At 33.7% G+C, this 20,800-nt stretch overlaps 1 long non-coding RNA gene across 1 annotated transcript in view; it reads right to left on the reverse strand.

Moving 5' to 3' along the window:
- LOC107976352 (uncharacterized) overlaps positions 1-20,800 on the reverse strand; it is a 519,171-nt gene that overhangs the window by 273,811 nt on the left and 224,560 nt on the right. Inside the window, exon 3 of the long non-coding RNA XR_008536779.2 lies at positions 9,302-9,394. This is a non-coding gene — a long non-coding RNA (uncharacterized LOC107976352). The remainder of the gene's footprint in view (positions 1-9,301; positions 9,395-20,800) is intronic.

Here is a 20,800-nt window from a genome sequence, read left to right on the forward strand (position 1 = left end):
TTTCTGGTGTATATATTTGTGTAGGAAGATAGTTTTTGGAGATTGCATTTATAAAACACAATAAACTTTCTCCCTTTGTTGACATGAAAAAAAAATACACTTCTATCTTTCTCTAGAATACAGGCAGTCCTTGACTTATACTTCCGCTTACGACTTTTTGACTTTATGATGGTACAAAAGAAATAAAGTTTTTATCCATTCATCATTGATGAACACTTAATGTTGATTTCATATCTTGGCTATTGTGAATAATGCTACAATGAACATGAGAGTGCAATTATCCCTTCAAGATACATTTCAATTCTTTTAGATTTATAACCAGAAGATTGCTAGATCATATGGTATTCCTATTTTTAACTTTTGAGGAACCTCCACACTATTTTTCATAATAGCTATAACAATTTACATGTCCCAAAACAGTGTGCACATGTTCCCTTTTCTCTACATCCTCATCAACACTTGTTTTCTTTTGACTTTTTGATAATAGGCATTCTAACAAGTATCAGGTGATACCTTATTGTGGTTTTTATTCATATTTATCTGGTCATTAGTAATGTTGATAAATTTTTCATATAATTGTTGGACATTCATGTGTCTTCTTTTGAGGAATGTTTATTCATTTCCTTTGTCCATTTTTTAAATTGGATTATCTGCTTTCTTGCTATTGTTTGAATTCCATATATTGTTTGATATTAACCCCTTGCCAGGTGTATGATTTGCAAGTATTTTCTTCCATTTCATAGGTTGTGTCTTCACTTTGTAGCTTTTGCTGTGCAGAAGCTTCTTTGTTTGGCACAATTCTATATGTCTATTTTTTCATTTGTTTTTGCTTGTGCATTTGGGATCACACCCAAAAAATCATTGCCCAGACCAATGTCGACACTTTTTTTATATGTTTTATCTAGTAATTTTAGTGTTTAGGTCTTACATTTAGTTATTTAATCTATTTTGAATTGATTTTTGTACATTATTATGGGTTGAATTTTGTGTCATGAAAAGAGATGTTGGAGTCCTAACCCCAACTTTGTCCTCAAATTTGACTGTATTTAGAGATAGGGTCTTTAGAGAGGGATGATGATAAAATGAAGTAATTGGGGTGTGCTATATTCTGATATGACTAGTGTCCTTATAAAAAGAAAAAAACATGGATGCTGGGATAGACATGCACACAGGGAGAATGCTGAGTGAAGATTAGAGTTCTGCTGCCACAAACCAAAGAACTATCAGAAACTAGGAGAAAAGCCTAAAAGCAGATCCTTTCCTAGCACCTTCAGAGGAAGCGTGACACTGCTGCAAACTTCTTCGCAGACTTCCAGCCCCCTGAGCAATTAGATAATAAATGTCTGTTGTTTAAGCCACACACTTTGTGGTACTTTGTTATGGCAGCCTTGTCAAACTAATCATACCTGATGTGAGATACAGATTTAATTTTATCTTCTGCATATGGATATCCAGTTTTCCCAGCCTAATTTTGAAAGAGATTGTCCTTTCTTCATTATATGTTTCTAGCATTTTTACTGAATATCAATTGATCATAAATGTGTGAATTTATTTCTGGGCATTCTATTCTGTTCCACTGGTCTATGTGGCTGTTTTTATGCCATTATCAGGCTGTTTTAACTACTATAGGTTTATAGTATCTTTTGATATCAGTTAGTGTACTACAACCAGCTTTGTTCTTTTGCTCAAGACAGCTTTGGCTATTTGGAGTCTTTTATGTTTCCATATGAAGAGTCTTTATTGTATTTCTATGAAAAATAACATTGTAATTTTGATAGGGATTACACTGAATCCATAAATCACTTCAGGTAGTATGGACATGTTAATAACATTATTTCTTCCAATCAATGAACGTGGAATACCTTTATGTTAGTGTTTTTCCAATTCCTTTCATCAATGTTTTATGGTTTTTAGCGTACAGATCTTTCCCCTCCTTCCTTAAATTTATTCCTAAGTATATTATTCCTTCTGATGTTATTGTAAATGGTATTATTTTCTTAACTTCTTCTTTGTATAGTTTGTTGTTAGTGTGTTGAAACTCTACCGATTTTTGAATGCTGCTTTTGTACTCTGGAACTTCACTGCATTGATTAATTAGTTCAAACAGTTTGTTGGTAGGGTTTTAGGCTTTCCTCCTTATGATATCTGCAAACAGAAACAATTTTACCTTTCAATTTGAATGTATTTTATTTATTTTTCTTGACTAATTTTCTGACTGGAACCTACAATACTATATCGAATAGAAAAGTTAAGAATGAGCACCCTTGTCGTCTTCTCTTCTTCCTGATCTTAGAAAAAAAGTTTCAACTTTTTACCATTGAGTATGATGTGATCTGTGAGCTTGTCATATATGGTCTTTATTATGTTGAGGCATGTAGTTATATTTATGTTCTATACATTATTTATTAAGTATTTTTATAATGAAATCATGTTGAATTTTTCAAATTTTCTTATGCATCTATTGAGATGATCATACAATTTTTATTCTTCTGTTAATGTGGTATATCACATTTATTGACTTGCATATGTTAAACCATCCTTGCATTTCAGGCATCAGTCTCACCTGACCATGATGGCTGATCTTTTAAATCTGCTGTTGAATTTGGTTTCCTGGTATTTTCTTGCGGACTTTTGGATCTATGTTTATCAAAGATATTCGACTGTCAGTTTTGTTTCTCACAGTATTCTTGTCTGGTTTTGGTATTAGAGTAATGGTGGCCTCATAAAATTGAGTTTGAAAGTATTCTCTGCCCTTCAATTTTTTTGAAAAAGTTTGGCAAGAATCAGCATTAATTCTCTTGGAAGAATTCTCCTGTGAATTCTTCAGGTCCTGAGCATTTTTTTGTTGGGTGGTTTTTGACTCCTAATTAAATCTCCTTATTGGTTATTAGTCTGGTCATACTTCTCTTTCTTTATAATTCAGTCTTGTCAACTTTACCTTTTCACAAAGCCAACTCTTAGTATTATTGATCTTTTCTAGTCCTTATTTATTTCTGTTCTAATCTAGTCTTTATTTATTTCTGTTCTAATCTTTATTATTTCCTTTCTTCGTCTATCTTTGTGCTTAGTTTGTTCTGCTTATTTTATTTTTCTGAGGTGTCAAGTTAGCTGTAAAGAAAGATTTGAGGTTGGGCATAGTGGCTCACACCTGTAAATCCAGCACTTTGAGAGGCCAAGACAGAAAGATTCTTTGAGGCCAGGAGTGCGAGACTAGCCTGGGCAACCCAATTTCTACAAAAAATAAAATAAAATAGTAGGTATGGTGTTCCATGCCTGTAGTCCTACCTACTTGGGAGACTAAGTTGGGAAGATCATCTGAGCCCAAGGATTCAAGGTTATAGTTGGCTATCATTGCACCACTGCACTCCAGCCTGGGCAACAAAGTGAAATCCTGTCTCTAAAAACAAAAACAAAAACAAATTAATGTAAACAACTACCACTATAAGTTTTCCTCTTAGAACTACTTTTGCTGCATTTCATAAGTTTTGGTAGTTTGTCTCAATATATGTTTTATTTACCTTTTGATTTCTTCTCTGACTCATTGGCTGTTTGAGAATGTGTTGTTTAATTTCCACGTATTTGTGAATTTTCTAATTTTCCACCTTTATCAATTTCTAGATCCATACCAACATGATCAGAAAAGATACTTGATATGATTTTAATTTTCTTGAATTTATTAAGAGTTTTTTTGTGGCTTAACATATCATGTATTCTAGAGAATGTTCTGTGACAGCTTCAAATATATATATATTCTATATATATGTTCTATATATGTCTATTAGGTCCATTTGGTCTCTACTGTCATTCAAGTCTGATATTTTCTGATTGATTAATTTTCCCTGGATGATCGATATATTGTCGAAAGTGGGGTATTAAAGTTCCCTATGGTTATTGTATTGCTACCTCTTTCAACCTTCAGTTCTGGCAATATTTGCTTTATGCATTTAGGTGCTCTGATATTGGGTACATATATATTTACAACTGTTATAGCCTTTTGATGAATTGATCCCTTTATCATTATTAATGACCTTGTCTCTTGTGATAGTTTTTGACTTAAAGTCTATTTTGTATGATATAAATCCAGCCTGCCCATTCTCTTTTGATTACCATTTAATTGAATATCTTTTCTAGTGCCTTCACATTCAACCTATGTGTGCCTTTAAACCTAAAGTGAGTCTCTTGTAGGTGGCATATAGTTGGATCTCATTTTTTTAATCCATTCAACCACTCTATGTCATTTGAATAATCCATTTACATTTTAAGTAATTATTGATGGATAAGGATGTACTGCCATTTATTCATTATTTTCCAACTATTTTGTAGTTTATTTCTTTTTCTCTTGCTATCTTCTTTTGTGATTTGATAATTTTTATAAAAGTATTCTTTTATTCCTTTTCCTTTATATTTTGTGTATCTACTACAAGTCTTTTTTGTGGTTATAATGGGGCTTAAGCAAAACATCTTGTAGTTATAAAAGTCTGTTTTAAGCTGATACCAACTTAATGTTAACCATATTTTAGAACTTTGGAAACTTTAACTTTTCCTCTCCCAATATTTTATTCTATTGGCATTAACAATTTACATCTTTTTATACTGTGTTACCATTAACAAATTACTGTAGCTATAGTTATTTTTAATTGTTTTGTCTTAACATTTGTTTTCATAGAACAATCTAATTTTCAACTTTATGTTAAAAACAGAAATTTTGATTTAACAAAGAGCTATATTATTAGTATAAGCTCTAGAATAGCCAAACCTTATAGACTTCACTTTTATTTATTTCAAAGTCTGTGTCTTGTTCACTCTTACCTTCACTCCTCAACAGTAGGAACTTGACAAGTTAATTCTATAGACTAAATATTCAAAGACAACAGTTAAGTGTAAATTAAAAAAAAACTAAATTGCACAACTTGAGATTCTTTCTGTGTAAATACAGCATGAAAAAATAAGTTTGGGATCCAATTTATTTTTCTCCAAATAAATTTCACTGGGTTTTATGTCTTTATTCCTGATGGTTTGTATCATTTTAGAGTGAACATTAAAAAAAAACAACTAGTGGACACAGTATTATTCATAGAGAAATTTGAAAGAAAAAAAATCTGAGGATTAATGTCTGCAATATTCACTTTTGACAGCCTGTGTTCAAGCTTGGGTTGTCTGGTCAACATTTGGGTCTGATTCGTAGTTTCCAAATCATGGTGCATAGTGTTCTAAGTCAATTCCCTAGGAGAGATTTAAGGATAACTTTTCCACAGATTTTCTCAATTAAAGATGCATCTAGCTCTTTGCCCACATCACCCACATCTGCTCATAAAAAAAAATGAATAATGGAACACACATGTGCTGACTTATTATTCATTTCAGCCTTTTGCAGGTGCAAATGCAAGTTTTAAGGTGCAAAGTGGAGCCACAAACATTGTGGGCTTGTCCAGCTGAAATTCTAGGCTTTAATCACAACTAAGTAACTTCTAAGGTGATGTGATCATAGGATATTTTACTCACAAAAAGGGTGTAATAAATATTATAGATTGAACTGGTGTATATTAACAGATGAGGCTACATTATTTAGAGAAAATGAAATGCAGATAATTTTCACCATATTTGGTATTTGATAAAGAATTATTTTTATATGTTAACCTAAAATTCACCTTAGTATGTTTCATAAAAACTTTTACCAAATAAAACAGGAAATAAAATACTTTCATATGTATACATAACTGAGTCAGGGATTTATATTAACAATTAACTTGAATCTACCATCATTACTTCATCTCTTTGCAGCTGGAGTAGACTTCTAGCAGACAAACTAAGTCAACATTTGGTTACAAGAAGGAATAGAGGGGCTCATTGGTGCAGATAATCCTAAACAGCAGAAAATCCCAAAATCATTTATTTTCAGCTTGGATATGTATTTAAAGTATTCTCTTTTTTACCCACAACAGATACTCACTTGTAATTTCATTTTCCAAAGATTCTTTCATAATATGTCTTACTAATGATTAAATTGCCAAAGAACTTTCATTAGCCAGCACATAGAAGAGTATGCAAGAATGTGTCCCTTGCCAGTTAAGAAGATATAGGTGACATGGCTGTTGGAAGATCAAGAACAGAGCTTTTTTTTCTGAGGAAACTACTATATCCAGAACCACCTCTTGTGACCAGATTTCCATGAAGTTTATTAGACATGGTATGCTCTGCAACTTCCAATGCCCAGCTATATTTCAGTCGGTATTTTGCTTGAGAAGAGAAAATGCCTTTCTTCCTACTCTGATGAAAAAAAAAGAAAAAAGAAAAAAAGAAATATAGCTGTCTGGTTTCTTTATGAATTAGAGAAACCCAGTTTTCATAGAATGACACACACCACACACCATACCACACCAACACAACACAACACACACTCACTTGCTTTTATTTCACATTGTAAATATAACATAGTATCATAATTATGGAAATATTTTATTTTCCAAGCAACAGATGTGATTATATCATTATCCAATAAAATATAATAGAAAAGATATTGTCCAGGGACACTTATTTTTAAAAAATTATAGTGATAGTGGAAGAGAGTTCAAAAGTCAATGAAAGAGAGAAAGGACATTTCCCTCTTGACTTCATACTTAAATATATTAATCTTATTTCATCAAACCCAAGGCAGAGAAAACTGAAAACTTAGCTCTGCTTTTACATTTTACTCATATTATAAAACCTCTCAACACAGTCCTCCCTACTCTGCTTCTCCAAATCTAAATCCTGCCCATTTTTCAAAATACAGCTTAAATCCTGACTCTTGTAAAGCGTTCCCTGACTGTTTCATCTGGAAGCAATCTTTCCTTCTTTTAAACTTCCACAGGACTTATTTTCCACACCACTCATTTAGCACTTATTATTTACTGACTGGTAGAGATATAATGCTTTCAGAAATGCTGAAGCCATAATAGAGATTTTTATCCTTTTGTATTGTACACAAATTTTTATTTTTAAAGTAAAATAAAACTATGTTTTTTACTTTTCTTTATGGATCTAAAATTTAGTTAGATTATCGACTACATCATCATAGCTAAATGGAAACATGTAATGCTTATTGTATGCCAGATATTCTTCTGAGGAACTTAGAAATATTAGCACTGTAACTACTTTACGAATATTAGATTAATAATAGAAGTTATATATATAGTAATAGTAGATGCATATGTAAATATGTATTTTTGTGTGCACTGTATATATATATATATATACACATACACATATGCATATATGTGCATTTTTATATAAACTTACTTTGCTTACATAAATATCCTGGAGAATTGAAGTAAAACAATATTTATTCTGGTTTTTAATTAAAATACATCAATAAATTATTAATAATTATAGATTTATTATTTATTATAGATTTATTATTTACTATAGATTCATTAAAATTATGCTATTTTTTCACTTTTGTAACAGATAATAATAAAGACTGCTAAATAATAAGAAACCCAGAATATCTTAACACTTTACATCTTTGAAGAAGATAAATTTAAGAAGAAAAAATAATTCATATACTTTGTGTCACACAAAATTAGACTTTATGTCTCTGAACTTAGGATACCCTTCTCTTTATCTAGCAAACATATGTTGACTTTACTTTTCTAAGGAAAAAAATGTAGACAAAAACGAAACTTAAACAAAAAATGCTCAAAAATAGTCTGGAAGTCCTAGATTTTAGTCTAGCATCAGACTTCAAACAGGTGTAAGTGGTTAACTTCTTTCTTCTTTGGTCTCTTCCGTGGTTTCTTCCTCTAGAGATGGGCACCAATTTGACTAATAATATTAAAGTATTACATCTTCAAATTTCAAAATCTATGTTATGATTTTGCCCACAATGGATGAAACCCTACTCAAGTGAATTTTAAGAACCATACCTATCATCAATTTTTTAAATCATGTAACTTAATTTTAATGAAATACAGGCAAAACTTTCCATTTCCAGAAGCTGATACAGATAAAAGTAATTATAATAAAATTACAGGACTCATATCTTATCTACATTAGCCTTTTATAGGTTTAGAAATTTCTTGAATCAGTGTCATTATTAGAAGTGTGCTGAAGACAATGGAAATGATTTAAAGCAGATGAGCAGAAAAAGGTCATTCAAAGTCCTGGTCTCTGTTCTGGGTGAATCCTTGGAAAATTTCCAAGGATTCTAGACTAACAGATACTCCGCCTTCTTTCCATGTGCCTTTTTAATGTCTAGTGTTAAATGCATTGCTTGCTCTGCAGTTCAGTCAAATGCAATCACACTTCTATCACTGTTAATTCATGAATTGTGTCTCCAACATCTCCTAAAAGAGGGCTTTGAATTTGAAATATATTTGTTAAAAACATGTAATGAAATGAATAGATGGCAAGAGCATAGCTCAGTGCCTGTACCAAAAGCCAGCGGGAAAAGTCCACTGCAAACAAGGCTTCAGACTTTTCTTTTAAACATTTCTTATTAAAATAACAGTGAACTTAAAAGAGAAATATCATTTTTATCTCTGTTTGTAAACTTTCTCTTCGTTGTGTTACTTTGCTATCATCTGAAACTATAGATTATTTCCAATGAAACAAAAACTCAGAGTGAGAGTCTAGGCTATGTGAGCTCTCTAAGAATCAATCACTCTCTCCTCTCTTTCTCTCTCTCTCTCTCCATCTGTCCATCTATCTAGGCATTTCTGGTTGTCTGGCAAGCTGGTTCCACTAATAATTGCTTTTTAAAGAGAAGACCAATAAGCCTCATGGATATGGTCATTTAAAGGCTAACCAATACAACCCCCCAAAAATAAATATTCAAGCTATTGAGGCGCAAAGCCCATCTTTTAGCCACCCAGGCACTGTACTCAATTAAGAAGGAATTTCCTTTAAAGAGAAAAGTTAGTTGAGGGACAAACCTCAACTATGACTCAACTTCAGGGGTTGGGAATCAGGTGGAGGTTTTAGTTCTCAGCCTACAAATCATAGTTCATATGTCTGCCTAGGTAGTTCATTGAGTAGAATAAAGTGTACCTTAAAATTGTAGGCAACTGTAACCTCTTGCCTAACCTCAAGTATCTGAAACATCATAAGGGAGAGAGAATATATAAATTGACAAACCCAATATTTAATAAGAAGCCAACAGCAAAGAACCATTCTGTTGTTTACAAGTTTTAGTAATGGATTATCTTTTTACTGTAGTGATGCAAGAGCACAAAACGGAAGAACAATGCCCATTTCATAAAGACAGAGAATATTACTTGAGTAAGCTCACCTGGGTCATTGGAGAAGCAGATAAAGGCCTTACCTTATGTAGGCTGGTTATAGGCAGTAGAGAGACACTGTGGATGGGAGGTAGAAGACAACAGGAATGTACACAAACATTATGAGATGGTCCCAGCTAGAAAGAACAGAGGAGAAGGTGTGTTACAAATTATTTTGGTGATCTTTGCACCAACCCAAAGGATTATGAAAACTGAAGAAACAATAAACGTAGCAATTTTTATATTACATAGACTGATGAAATCAAGTGCAGGTTATAAAAGCTGGGTAGCCAAACATAATTTACTTATCTTAAAAATGTCTTTTTGTTTTACATTTAGGAGGCCAAAAGGCCATCATACAGCATTTCAAGATTTTTTCTTGGTCAAAAGCCATCTTGTACTATTTTATGTACTAACATTTAAGGCCTTCAGATTGTTACTGACCTATTGTTAATTATTTTTAGAAGCACTTACCTTTTCTCACTAAAACTAGGTTACAAGCACCTTTGAAGAAAAAAGGAACACATGTAGTATCTATTTGATTCTCTCGCAATGTATAACAGAAAACTAGTACAGACGTTTGACATATTGAGGTTCATACATAGAGGGATATTCATTTGAACTCACACATTAACTATGTCTTGTCTACCAATGAAAAGTACAAGACAACAGCTGAGATCGCTGCCATTAATATTAAGTAAGATTTATTATGGTGCCAAATTATATTCTAAATTCCTACTCTATAATAAATTAGAAAATGAGTGAGGTATCACCTCACAAAACTTTTGTTTCTATATTTTACTTATTTCCTTTTATGAGTGTCTTGTTATTAAACATCTGCTAATCCTGTGTCTTTCAAAGCCATTAAAACACAAGTTCATGGTTATGATTAGATTAAACTATTTTTAAAGTATTTTTTATCAGCACCTTTTCCTTTCTGCAACACAGGACATAATTTAGTAGAAAGGATACTGGGGAGGTGACTAAATAATTTGAGAAAAAGGCTAGAGCAAGTGTCTTGTGTATAGAAAAGTAGAATGGTAATAATCCATACCAGGGAGGGCATCCCCAAAAGTGGACCAACTCCCCCCCACCCCAAACTTCCTTATTTGAAAGATTTTCTAATTCAGCTGCTTTTTGCTTATTGTATTTATTTTTGTTGCACTTTGGGAAGTAAACTGGAATTAAAAAAAGAATTATTTCCTGCCCTTTGGTGCCATCATGAGGCCAGAATAACAAAATACTGAGAAAAGTTGATCTCCAGGGGAACCCAAGGTTTTGATATTTTTCTTTAGGGGAACCCAAGTTTTTGATATTTTCTTTTTATTCCAGATGTAATTATCCAGAGAATGAGAGTTTATTTCAGCAATGTAATTACCTTCACCATAATTGAAACCCTACAAACTACAAACCATAGCTCATATGCCTACAAGGGTAATTCAGTGAGTGGATTAAAATGTACCTTAAAGTTGTAGGCAACTGTGAAATTCTAGTTTTGTCAATTTGGAATCAATAAAATATTTATGTTTTGATGTTACATAACCATATACTAAAGCTTTTAGAACCAAAGCTTTTTAAAGTATTTTAAATCAATCATAGCAATATTTTAGCTTTATATATTTATTTAATGTATTCACCCTGTGGTATTGTACAATAGCATATAAGACAGTATGATATATTATCTGAGATGCCTCAAAACACAAGGTTATGATATAATAAGAGAATATGCTATTTTGTAAATAAAAGCAATGACAATAGGAAGAATATTGCAAATCAATGCACTAGAAAGAATGGCTAATGAACATCCAAAGACTTTCTACCCAGACAAAATCAAAGTAGTAGAATAAATCAGATGATTTGGTATTTAAAATATTACCACAAAATGAATCTGAAAATTACAAAAATATGTTTTATTAAAAGTTTCAAACTTGAGGCAGGCGGATCACGAGGTCAGCAGATCGAGACCATCCTAGCTAACATGGTGAAATCGTGTCTCTACTAAAAATACCAAAAATTAGCCGGGCAGGAGGTGGCACCTGTAGTCCCAGCTACTCAGGAGGCTGAGGCAGGACAATCGCTTGAACCCAGGAGGCAGAGTTCCAGTGAGCCAGGATAGCACCACTGCACTCCAGCCTGGGCAACAGAGCGAGACTCCATCTCAAAAAAAAAAAAAAGTTTCAACCAAATATATCTTGTTCTGCTTTCTCTGTTCTATCTGTATTATTATTCTGAGGCTCATACTACATGTATTCTCAGCTTTATTTTACAAGTATATCAATAGAGTTATAAGATGTTCATTAGACATCTACTTTTTCAGACTATATGATTTTTTTCTGAATTGTTCAAGTTTTCTCATGTGATGAAAATGTGATACTTACATGATGCCAGATAATGCCTAAATCTGAATTCTTCCCACTCACTGTCAAAATTCTGTTCACTTTTCTCTCATTTTGCCTTCGTGACATTTAGAAATTGAAGAGCACTACAAATTCTATCCATACAATATGGGCTCTCTCTAAAAGATGGAAAGTTTCACTAGACATATGTCTCGCTTCTCTCAGTTTTTCTTATTTAGTGGAAAAGCCACAGGCAGAGGAAAATATAAAACTGCTGAACTGGTTTGCATTTGCTTTTATTCTTACACTATTCTCTTCTCATTTTGTTTACCTAGCACCTCTATGGAATATAACCATATTTTCATAATTATCAAACAAATAAACACCATCATCAACTTTAGTTGTAGTAAAAGTAGCCTGAATTGCTTTCTTTTCCTTTTTTTTTTTAGTCTCAGAGACAGGCCTTATATATGGAAATAGTAGTAATTTGTTCTCGTTTAACATCAGTCACGATCTCCTTTTGGGACTTGGTCTCCAGCATTCTTTCAGTAGAATCACAGTGCTAATCTCAGCTTGGCTTTGGGCATATGCTGCCCTCCTTTGGCCTCTGTAACACTGTTCAAGACAGATGATTAAAGCTAACATTTATCCCACGGATGAACAAAAGTCTCCCTCAGCTGTAATGGTATTAAAGTTTCCTATCACCAATGGGAGTTATCAAAAAAGAGATGGTTTCTGCCCTGATAAAATGTTCACAGACCTCCCACTCCCAGTCTGAGACTAGCACTTATCATGGAAGCTTGGGAACCATCGTCACTGGAGATGAAAGAGAGTTCTCTGGTCACCTATAACCTCCTTCTGGCAGGGCAAGACGATTCCTATGTTAGACGCTACATAATGTTCAAATATTTAAATTCCATCTTATCATAATTCTGTTCATCTCACATACTGACATGGTCTCTTTCCATTCCAATGACATCATATCTTGCTTTTACTTCATTGTATTAAGTTTCCTCAGAGAAATAGAACTATTAACATATATATATACTATTTGAATATATTTAAATATATTACATGTTAAGTAACATATATTTATATACTATTTGAATTCATATATGTATACATATTCATATATCTATCTATCTATATATATGTTGCTTAACAACAATATTTTCTGAGAAATGCATTGTCAGGCAATTTCATTGTTGTGTGAACATCACAGAGTACACTTCCAAAAACCTAGATGGTTTTGTCTACTACACACCTAGACTATATGGCACAGCCTATTGCTCCAAGACTACAGATGTGTACAGCATGAATACTGTAGGTAATTGTAACACCATAGTATTTGTATGTCTAAACATATCTAAACTAAAAAGGTACAGTAAATATACAGCATAGAATATTTTTTCATTGTACACCTGTATAAGATGCTTGCCATGAACAGAGATTGCAGGACTAGAAATTGCTATGAGTGAGTCAGTGAGTGGTGAGTGAATGAAGTGAAGGCTTAGGATATTACTATACACTGCTGTAGACTTTAAAAACACTATATCCTTAGGATATACTATATTTTAAAAAGTATTTTTTATTCATTAATAAATTAACCTATTATAGTTACTTTTTAAATTTATAAGCCTTTTAATATTTTAAGTTTTGACTCTTAAAATAACACTTAAATCACAAACATATTGGTATAGCTGTAAAAAAAGTTTTCCTTCTTTACATCCTTATTCTATAAGTTTTCGTCTATTTTTAAGTATTTTTATTTTACTTTTGAAACTTTTTGTTTAAAAACTACCACACAAATACCCACATCAGCCTAGGCCTACACAGAGTGAGAATAATCAATATCACTGTCTTCCACTTTCACATTTTGTCCCACCGGAACTCTTTGGGGGCAATAACACATAATATCTCTTATGATAATAATGCCTTCTTCTGGAATACCTCCTGAAGGACCTGCCTGAGGCTGTTTTACAAATAACTATTTTTAATAAGCAGAAGGATTATATACTAAAATAACAATTAAAAGTATGGTATAGTAATTGTCCATTCATGTCCTTAGCCCAATTTTTGATGGGATTGTTTGTTTTTTCTTCCTCATTTGAGTTCCTTGTAGATTCTAGATATTAGTCCTTTATCGGATGTATAGATAGTCAAGATTTTCTCCCACTCTGTGGGCTGTCTGTTTACATTGCTGATTGTTGCTTTTGCTGTACAGAAGCTCTTTCATTTAATTAAGTCCCACCTATTTATCTTTTTTTTGTTGCAATTCCTTTTGGGTTCTTGGACATGAAGTCTTTGCCTAAGCCAATGTCTAGAAGGGTTTGTCCGATGTTATCTTCCAGAATTTTTATAGTTTCAGGTCTTATATTTTAAGTCCTTGACCCATTTTGAGTTGATTTTTGTATAAGGTGAGAGATGAGGATCCAGTTTCATTCTCCTACATGTGGCTTGCCAATTATACCAGCACCATTTGTTGAATAGGGTGTCCTTTCCCCACTTTATGTTTTGGTTTGCTTTGTTGAAGATCAGTTGGCTGTAATTATTTGGGTTTATTTCTGTGTTCTCTGTTCCATTGGTCTATGTGCCTATTTTTATACCAGTACCTTGCTGTTTTTGTGACTCTGGCCTTGTAGTATAGTTTGAAGTTGGGTAATGTGATGCCTCCAGATTTGTTCTTTTTGCTTGGTCTTGCTTTTGGCTATGCAGGCTCTTTTTTGGTTCCATATGAATTTTAGAATTGTTTTTTCTAGTTCTGTGAATGATGGTGGCATTTTGATGGAAATTGCATTGAATTTATAGATTATTTTTGGCAGTATGGTCATTTTCACAATATTGATTCTACGCATCCATGAGCATGGGATGTGTTTCTATTTGTTTGTGTCATCTACGATTTCACTCAGCAGTGTTTTATAGTTTTCCTTGTAGAGGTCTTTCACCTCCTTGGTTAGGAATATTCCTAAGTATTTTATTTACAAATGGCCAAGAAACATATGAAAAACTGCTCAACATCACTAATGATCAGAGAAATTAAAATCAAAACCACAATGTGATACCACCTTACTCCTGCAAAAATACCCATAATAAAAAATTTAAAAATAATAGATGTTGGCGTGGATGCAGTGAAAAGGGAACACCTCTGCACTGCTGGTGGGAATCTAAACTAGTACAACCACTATGGAAAACAGTGTGGATATTCCTAAAAGAACTAAAAGTAGAACTACCATTTGATCCAGCAATCCCACTACTGGGTATCTACCCAGAGGAAAAGAAGTTACACAAAAAAAGATACTTGCACACACATTTATAGCAGCACAATTCATAATTGCAAAACTATAGAAGCAGCCCAAATGCCCATCTATCAATGAGTGGATAAAGAAATTGTGGGAGATTATATATATATATATATATATATATATATATATATATATATATATGTATATGATGGAATACTACTCAGGCATAAAAAGGAACAAATTAATGGCATTCACCGTAACCTTGATGGAATTGGAGACTATTATTCTAAGTGAAGTAACTCAGAAATGGAAAACCAAACATCACATGTTCTCACTCATAAGTGGGAGCTAAGCTATGAGAATGCAAAAGCATAAGAATGATAAGATAAACTTTGAGAACTCAGAGGAAAGGATGGGAGGGGGGTGAGGGATAAAAGGCTACAAACTGGATTCAGTGTATACTGCTTAGGTGATGGGTGCACCAAAATCTCACAAATCACCACTAAAGAACTTACTCATGTAACCAAATACCACCTGTTTCCCCAAAAACCTATGGAAAAAAAATTTTTTAAATGTAAATAAAGAGAATAAATAGAATTATCCTGATACAAAGTAAAACATTCATAGAGGACATTACAGGCAAATGTATAGAGTTTTCATCTTTGGAAAAGACCACCTGCAATTTTACACCAAAATTTATGCTCTTAATTTGTCTTCTACTGTAGAAACATGTACTGAGAGATTTTTGAACTTTTGATCATATAGTACACTCCAACATGCTTTAATGATGATGTGTCAGTTTAAAAAGGTTCTAGTAAGAATCAAAACATATAGAATGAAATTTAACATTAATGTTTCTGATTTTGCAGAAATTTTAAATTCATTGGATGAGGTATATATAAATGGTGCTTCAGTAATCAAGGATTCAAATTTTTAAAAAAGTATAGTACAGTAAATATATAGCAGACCAGTAACATTGTCATTTATTGTCATTATCAAGTATGATGTACTGTATGTAATTGTATGTGCTATACTTTTATTCCACTGGCAACACAGCGGGTTTGTTTACCTCAGCACCACCACAAACAAATGAGCAATCCATTGCACTACAATGTTCTGATGGCTACAACATCACTAGTCAATAGGAATTTTTCAGCTTCATTATATTCTTATGAGACCATTGTCATATATGCAGCCTTTCATTGACTGAAATATTGTTATGCAGCACTTGAAAGAGAGGTTATGAAAATTAGCTCATGCAATTATCCTGGCCAAAAAAATCCCATGATTTGCTGTGCAAGCTGGAGAACCAGTAAAGTCAGTAGTGTAATTCAGTCCCAGTCTGAAGGCCTGAGCACCAGGGGAGCTAACAGTGTAAGTCCCAGTCTGAATTCAAAGTCCTGTTAATCAAGGGCGCTGATGTCCAAGGGCCGAAAAAGATGGATATCCCACTCAAGAAGAGAGAGCAAATTTGCTCTTCCTGTATGTTTTTGTTCCATTTGAGCCCTCAGCAGGTTAGATAATGAAAGCTATTATCTATATTCAGTCTACTAATTCAAATGCTAATCTCTTCCAGAAACATTCTCACAGACACATCCAGAAATAATGTTTTATTGGATATCTGGATGTTCCTTAGCCCAGTCAAGTGACATAAAATAAACTATCACATTCATTATGTAGTTTGGGGAAGAAAAAACCAATTTACGAGACAACTGAATATCTGATTCAACTGAAATCTAAGAAAATATTTCAATTTATAACAGAAATTATTACACAGATTATAGAAGGGAACAGGGAAGAAAGTCAGAGATTATCAAGAGCAGGGAGCCATTACTAAATCCTGGGTGGAAGAGAGAAATGGGTGAGGCAGTGTGGGAAGAGCCCAGGGGCTGCTGTCACTTGGTAGAAGGTGGAATTACGTAACTATTAGGTTGGTGCAAAAGTTATTGCATTTTTTGCCATTTCTTTCAATAATACTATCTAAGAGGAGCCGGAACAATTCAGGCTCCAGACACAAATGGAACACCTGAAACTTCTCTTCCCTTTCTTGTCTCTTCCTGCTGCCTTCCAATCTCTATCCAATGACTCTTACTGAATAGACCCCTACCAGATCTCTCAATAAGGAAACTTGAGATACAAAGAAATCTTAATAAGAAGACTTGACAGCCTGCAGGGATTAGCCTCCCAGGCACATAAAGCAGAGCAGTGGAATGGGGAGAAATGGATCTTGAGCCAAACTGTGCCAGTACTGGCACAGAAGCTTAGGCTAGTAGGGAAGGAATATCCTTGGATACTTGTTGCCAGAAGAACAAAATTGTAAGGCTATAAATGTCTAGTATATATGTGGGGAAAAGAAAGAGAGATCAGACTGTTACTGTGTCTTTGTAGAAAGAAGTAGACATAAGGGACTCCATTTTGTTCTGTACTAAGAAAAATTCTTTTGGCTTGAGAGGCTGTTAATCTGTAACCTTACCCCCAACCCTGTGCTCGCAGAAACATATGCTGTGTCGACTCAAGGTTTAATGGATTAAGTTTTAGGGCTATGCAGGATGTGCTTTGTTAAACAAATGCTTGAAGGCAGCATGCTTGTTAAAAGTCATCACCACTTCCTACTCTCAAGTACCCAGGGACACAAAACACTACAGAAGGCCGCAGGGACCTCTGCCTAGGAAAGCCAGGTATTGTCCAAGGTTTCTCCCCATGTGATAGTCTGAAATATGGCCTCCTGGGAAGGGAAAGACCTGACTGTCCCCCAGCCCGACAACCGACAACCGTAAAGGGTCTGTGCTGAGGAGGATTAGTAAAAGAGGAAGACTTCTTTGCAGTTGAGATAAGAGGAAGGCATCTGTCTCCTGCTCGTCCCTGGGCAATGGAATGTCTCAGTGTAAAACCCGATTGTATATTCCACCTACTGAGATAGGAGAAAACCACCTTAGGGCTGCAGGTGAGACATGCTGGTGGCAATACTGAGATGTTTAAGTATGTGCACATCAAAAGCACAGCACCTTTTTCTTTACCTTGTTTATGATGCAGAGACATTTGTTCACGTTTCCCTGCTGACCCTCTCTCCACTATTACCCAGTTGTCCTGCCACATCCCCCTCTCCGAGATGGTAGAGATAATGATGAATAAATACTGAGGGAACTCAGAGACCAGTGCCAGCGTGGGTCCTCTGTATGCTGAGCACCGGTCCCCTGGGCCCACTTCTCTTTCTCTATACTTTGTCTCTATGTCTTTTTCTTTTCTCAAGTCTCTCGTTCCACCTGACAAGAAACGCCCACAGGTGTGGAGGGGCAGGCCACCCCTTCAATATACCGTCTCTAGTTCACCGTTTTGTGATTGGCATCATTGTTTATGAATCATGCTGCTATAAACACACATGCACACGTATGTTTATTGCGGCATTATTCACAATAGCAAAGACTTGGAACCAACCCAAATGTCCAACAATGACAGACTGGATTAAGAAAATGTGGCACATATACACCATGGAATACTATGCAGCCATAAAAAATGATGAGTTCATGTCCTTTGTAGGGACGTGGATGAAATTGGAAATCATCATTCTCAGTAAACTATCGCAAGAACAAAAAACCAAACACCACATATTCTCACTCATAGGTGGGAATTGAACAATGAGATCACATGGACACAGGGAGGGGAATATCACACTCTGGGGACTGTTGTGGGGTGGGGGGAGGGGAGAGGGATAGCATTGGGAGATATACCTAATGCTAGATGACGAGTTAGTGGGTGCAGCACACCAGCATGGCACATGTATACATATGTGACTAACCTGCACAATGTGCACATGTACCCAAAAACTTAAAGTATAATAAAAAATAAAATAAAATAAAATAAAATTATCCACGGTTGGTTCTCCCAAATCAAATAAAAAAAAACTTTTTCTATAAAAAATGGCACAAAAATATTTTTTATTTCTTTGACATTTTGCAATTAAGAATAACATAATTTATTAATGTTAGTTTTTCTTTATAAAAGATATTTTTATCTGGTTAAAATGGAGTTACTGTGAAAATAATTTTCACCTAAATTAGTTTTCCATTTTATTCTCTGCTGCTAGTAATAAAAGCACATCTCCCAGAAGTGATGAAAGTATAATTTCAAATGGTTCATAGTAAGGGAGTTTTCACTTTTGATAAACTGTGTATAGTCAAAAGCATGATCGCAACTTTATACCTATTTTATTTCATTAAATCCATCTTTAAATTACAATATTAAAGAACTTCTTGTCCCACTAATAATTATACTATACTTTTTTAAACTTTTAATTACTGAATGCAACAAATTTTTAGACTAAGAAAACAAACTCATTTCTAGTGTACTATTTCTGTAATATATTAATTTTTATAAAATATTCTGTTTTATTTATACTATCATAATTATCATTAATTTCAGATCTTGTTTTTTGTTGGAGTAACAGTTCATGTGATGCATAGTAAAACACATAAAAAGACATATAAAATACCCCCAGAATATAGCCCATTCTAATTGCCTATTGCCTGTCTTTTCCAGATTTTTGTATAATATCTATGAAGTTTAAACTGATTTTAAAATTCTATGATTTTGGTGGTAATCTATCAGAAAATATAAATTGAAAAAAATAGTAAGCTGACCCTCTAGACTATAAATTCCTAAAATCAAAAGCATGCCATATTCCCCCTTTCCTTAACTAAATTGTCTGTAGTTCAACCTGAGGGTAATTAAGGCAATGCTTTATGTGCTATTTTGATGCTAGCCAGGGTAGTCAAAATTTTAGTCATAATAGGCAAATTATATTCTCTGACCTCAAAACATGGAACCCACCTTCCTCCTTTTATTAAGTTACTGTTCTTTCCTTGTTCTGAGCAGTATCTGTGCTTTTTCTCAGAACTACTTTATTGTTACCTGACTTCCCAACCTTCTTGTGTTTTGATTGTTACAACCTTGGTAATAAAGTAAGATTAAATAATTCATTGGCTTACCATTGTGTTAGAAAATAAAGTTTAATTTTACTAAAATGGCACAGAAAACTCTTTATAATGTAGCCCTATCAGCCTCATCTCCACTGTTTACCTTTCTCATTTTTACTGCAACATTATCATATTGCATACAGTTCTCAAAACATGCAAAGTAGTTATTTTGAACATGTTGTTCTTCCCAGCTGAAATGGTCTTATCCATATTAGTTCTTCAGGGTGATTTCTCATTCTTCAACGACCATGTAAATTACCATATCCTCTGGGAGGTCCTTTGTAGACAGTTAACTCCTCTCTTCTTAAATCACCAAACAGCATGATGATTACTCATTTAGATGTAAAACTTCCCAGTGAGCATCTTGAAGACACAGCCCATGTGCTTATCATTGTACTTGCAAATGATAAGGTGCTCAACCAGTATTCTGATGAATTAACTAAGAAATTTGTATTGTAAGCTCCTAAAACACAGTGCATTTGAATTGAAAAAGATTTCATACGTATTAAAAGAATTTTGTGATGGTTTTTGATAAATCTATTTTTGAACATTTGTAAAAATAGGAAAATCATTTTATCAATGGTCTATAAAGGAAATAGAATTGCAAATCTTCAGCATTTTAACTTTAAATACTTAAGCCAGACATACGCTGCCACCTTTGAGCCTATGGATTTTTGTGCTACTTTTCTAGATGAAACTTGAAGCATGTGGCACTTTAAAATGATCAGTAAATCTTTAGTTAGGGTTAAGGAAACTCTAACCTTCCTTTGACATCTAGGAGTAATTGAGCTGGTAAGAATCTGTGGGACACACGATTTCCTCAAAATCAAGGAATCTTTATTAGTATGATAGATCTTCATATGCTTTCATCGAACATTTTCTATAGTGAGTAACTCATCCCGTTTTTGGTCAGTTCCAACTATTAAAACATTTCTTCCTTTACACAGCAAAATTCTACTCTCATGATGTCCCACAGCTGTTTTGTCCCACAC

Source organism: Pan troglodytes, chromosome 7, assembly GCF_028858775.2.
Source record: "Pan troglodytes isolate AG18354 chromosome 7, NHGRI_mPanTro3-v2.0_pri, whole genome shotgun sequence".
Classification (NCBI taxonomy): Eukaryota; Metazoa; Chordata; class Mammalia; order Primates; family Hominidae; genus Pan; species Pan troglodytes.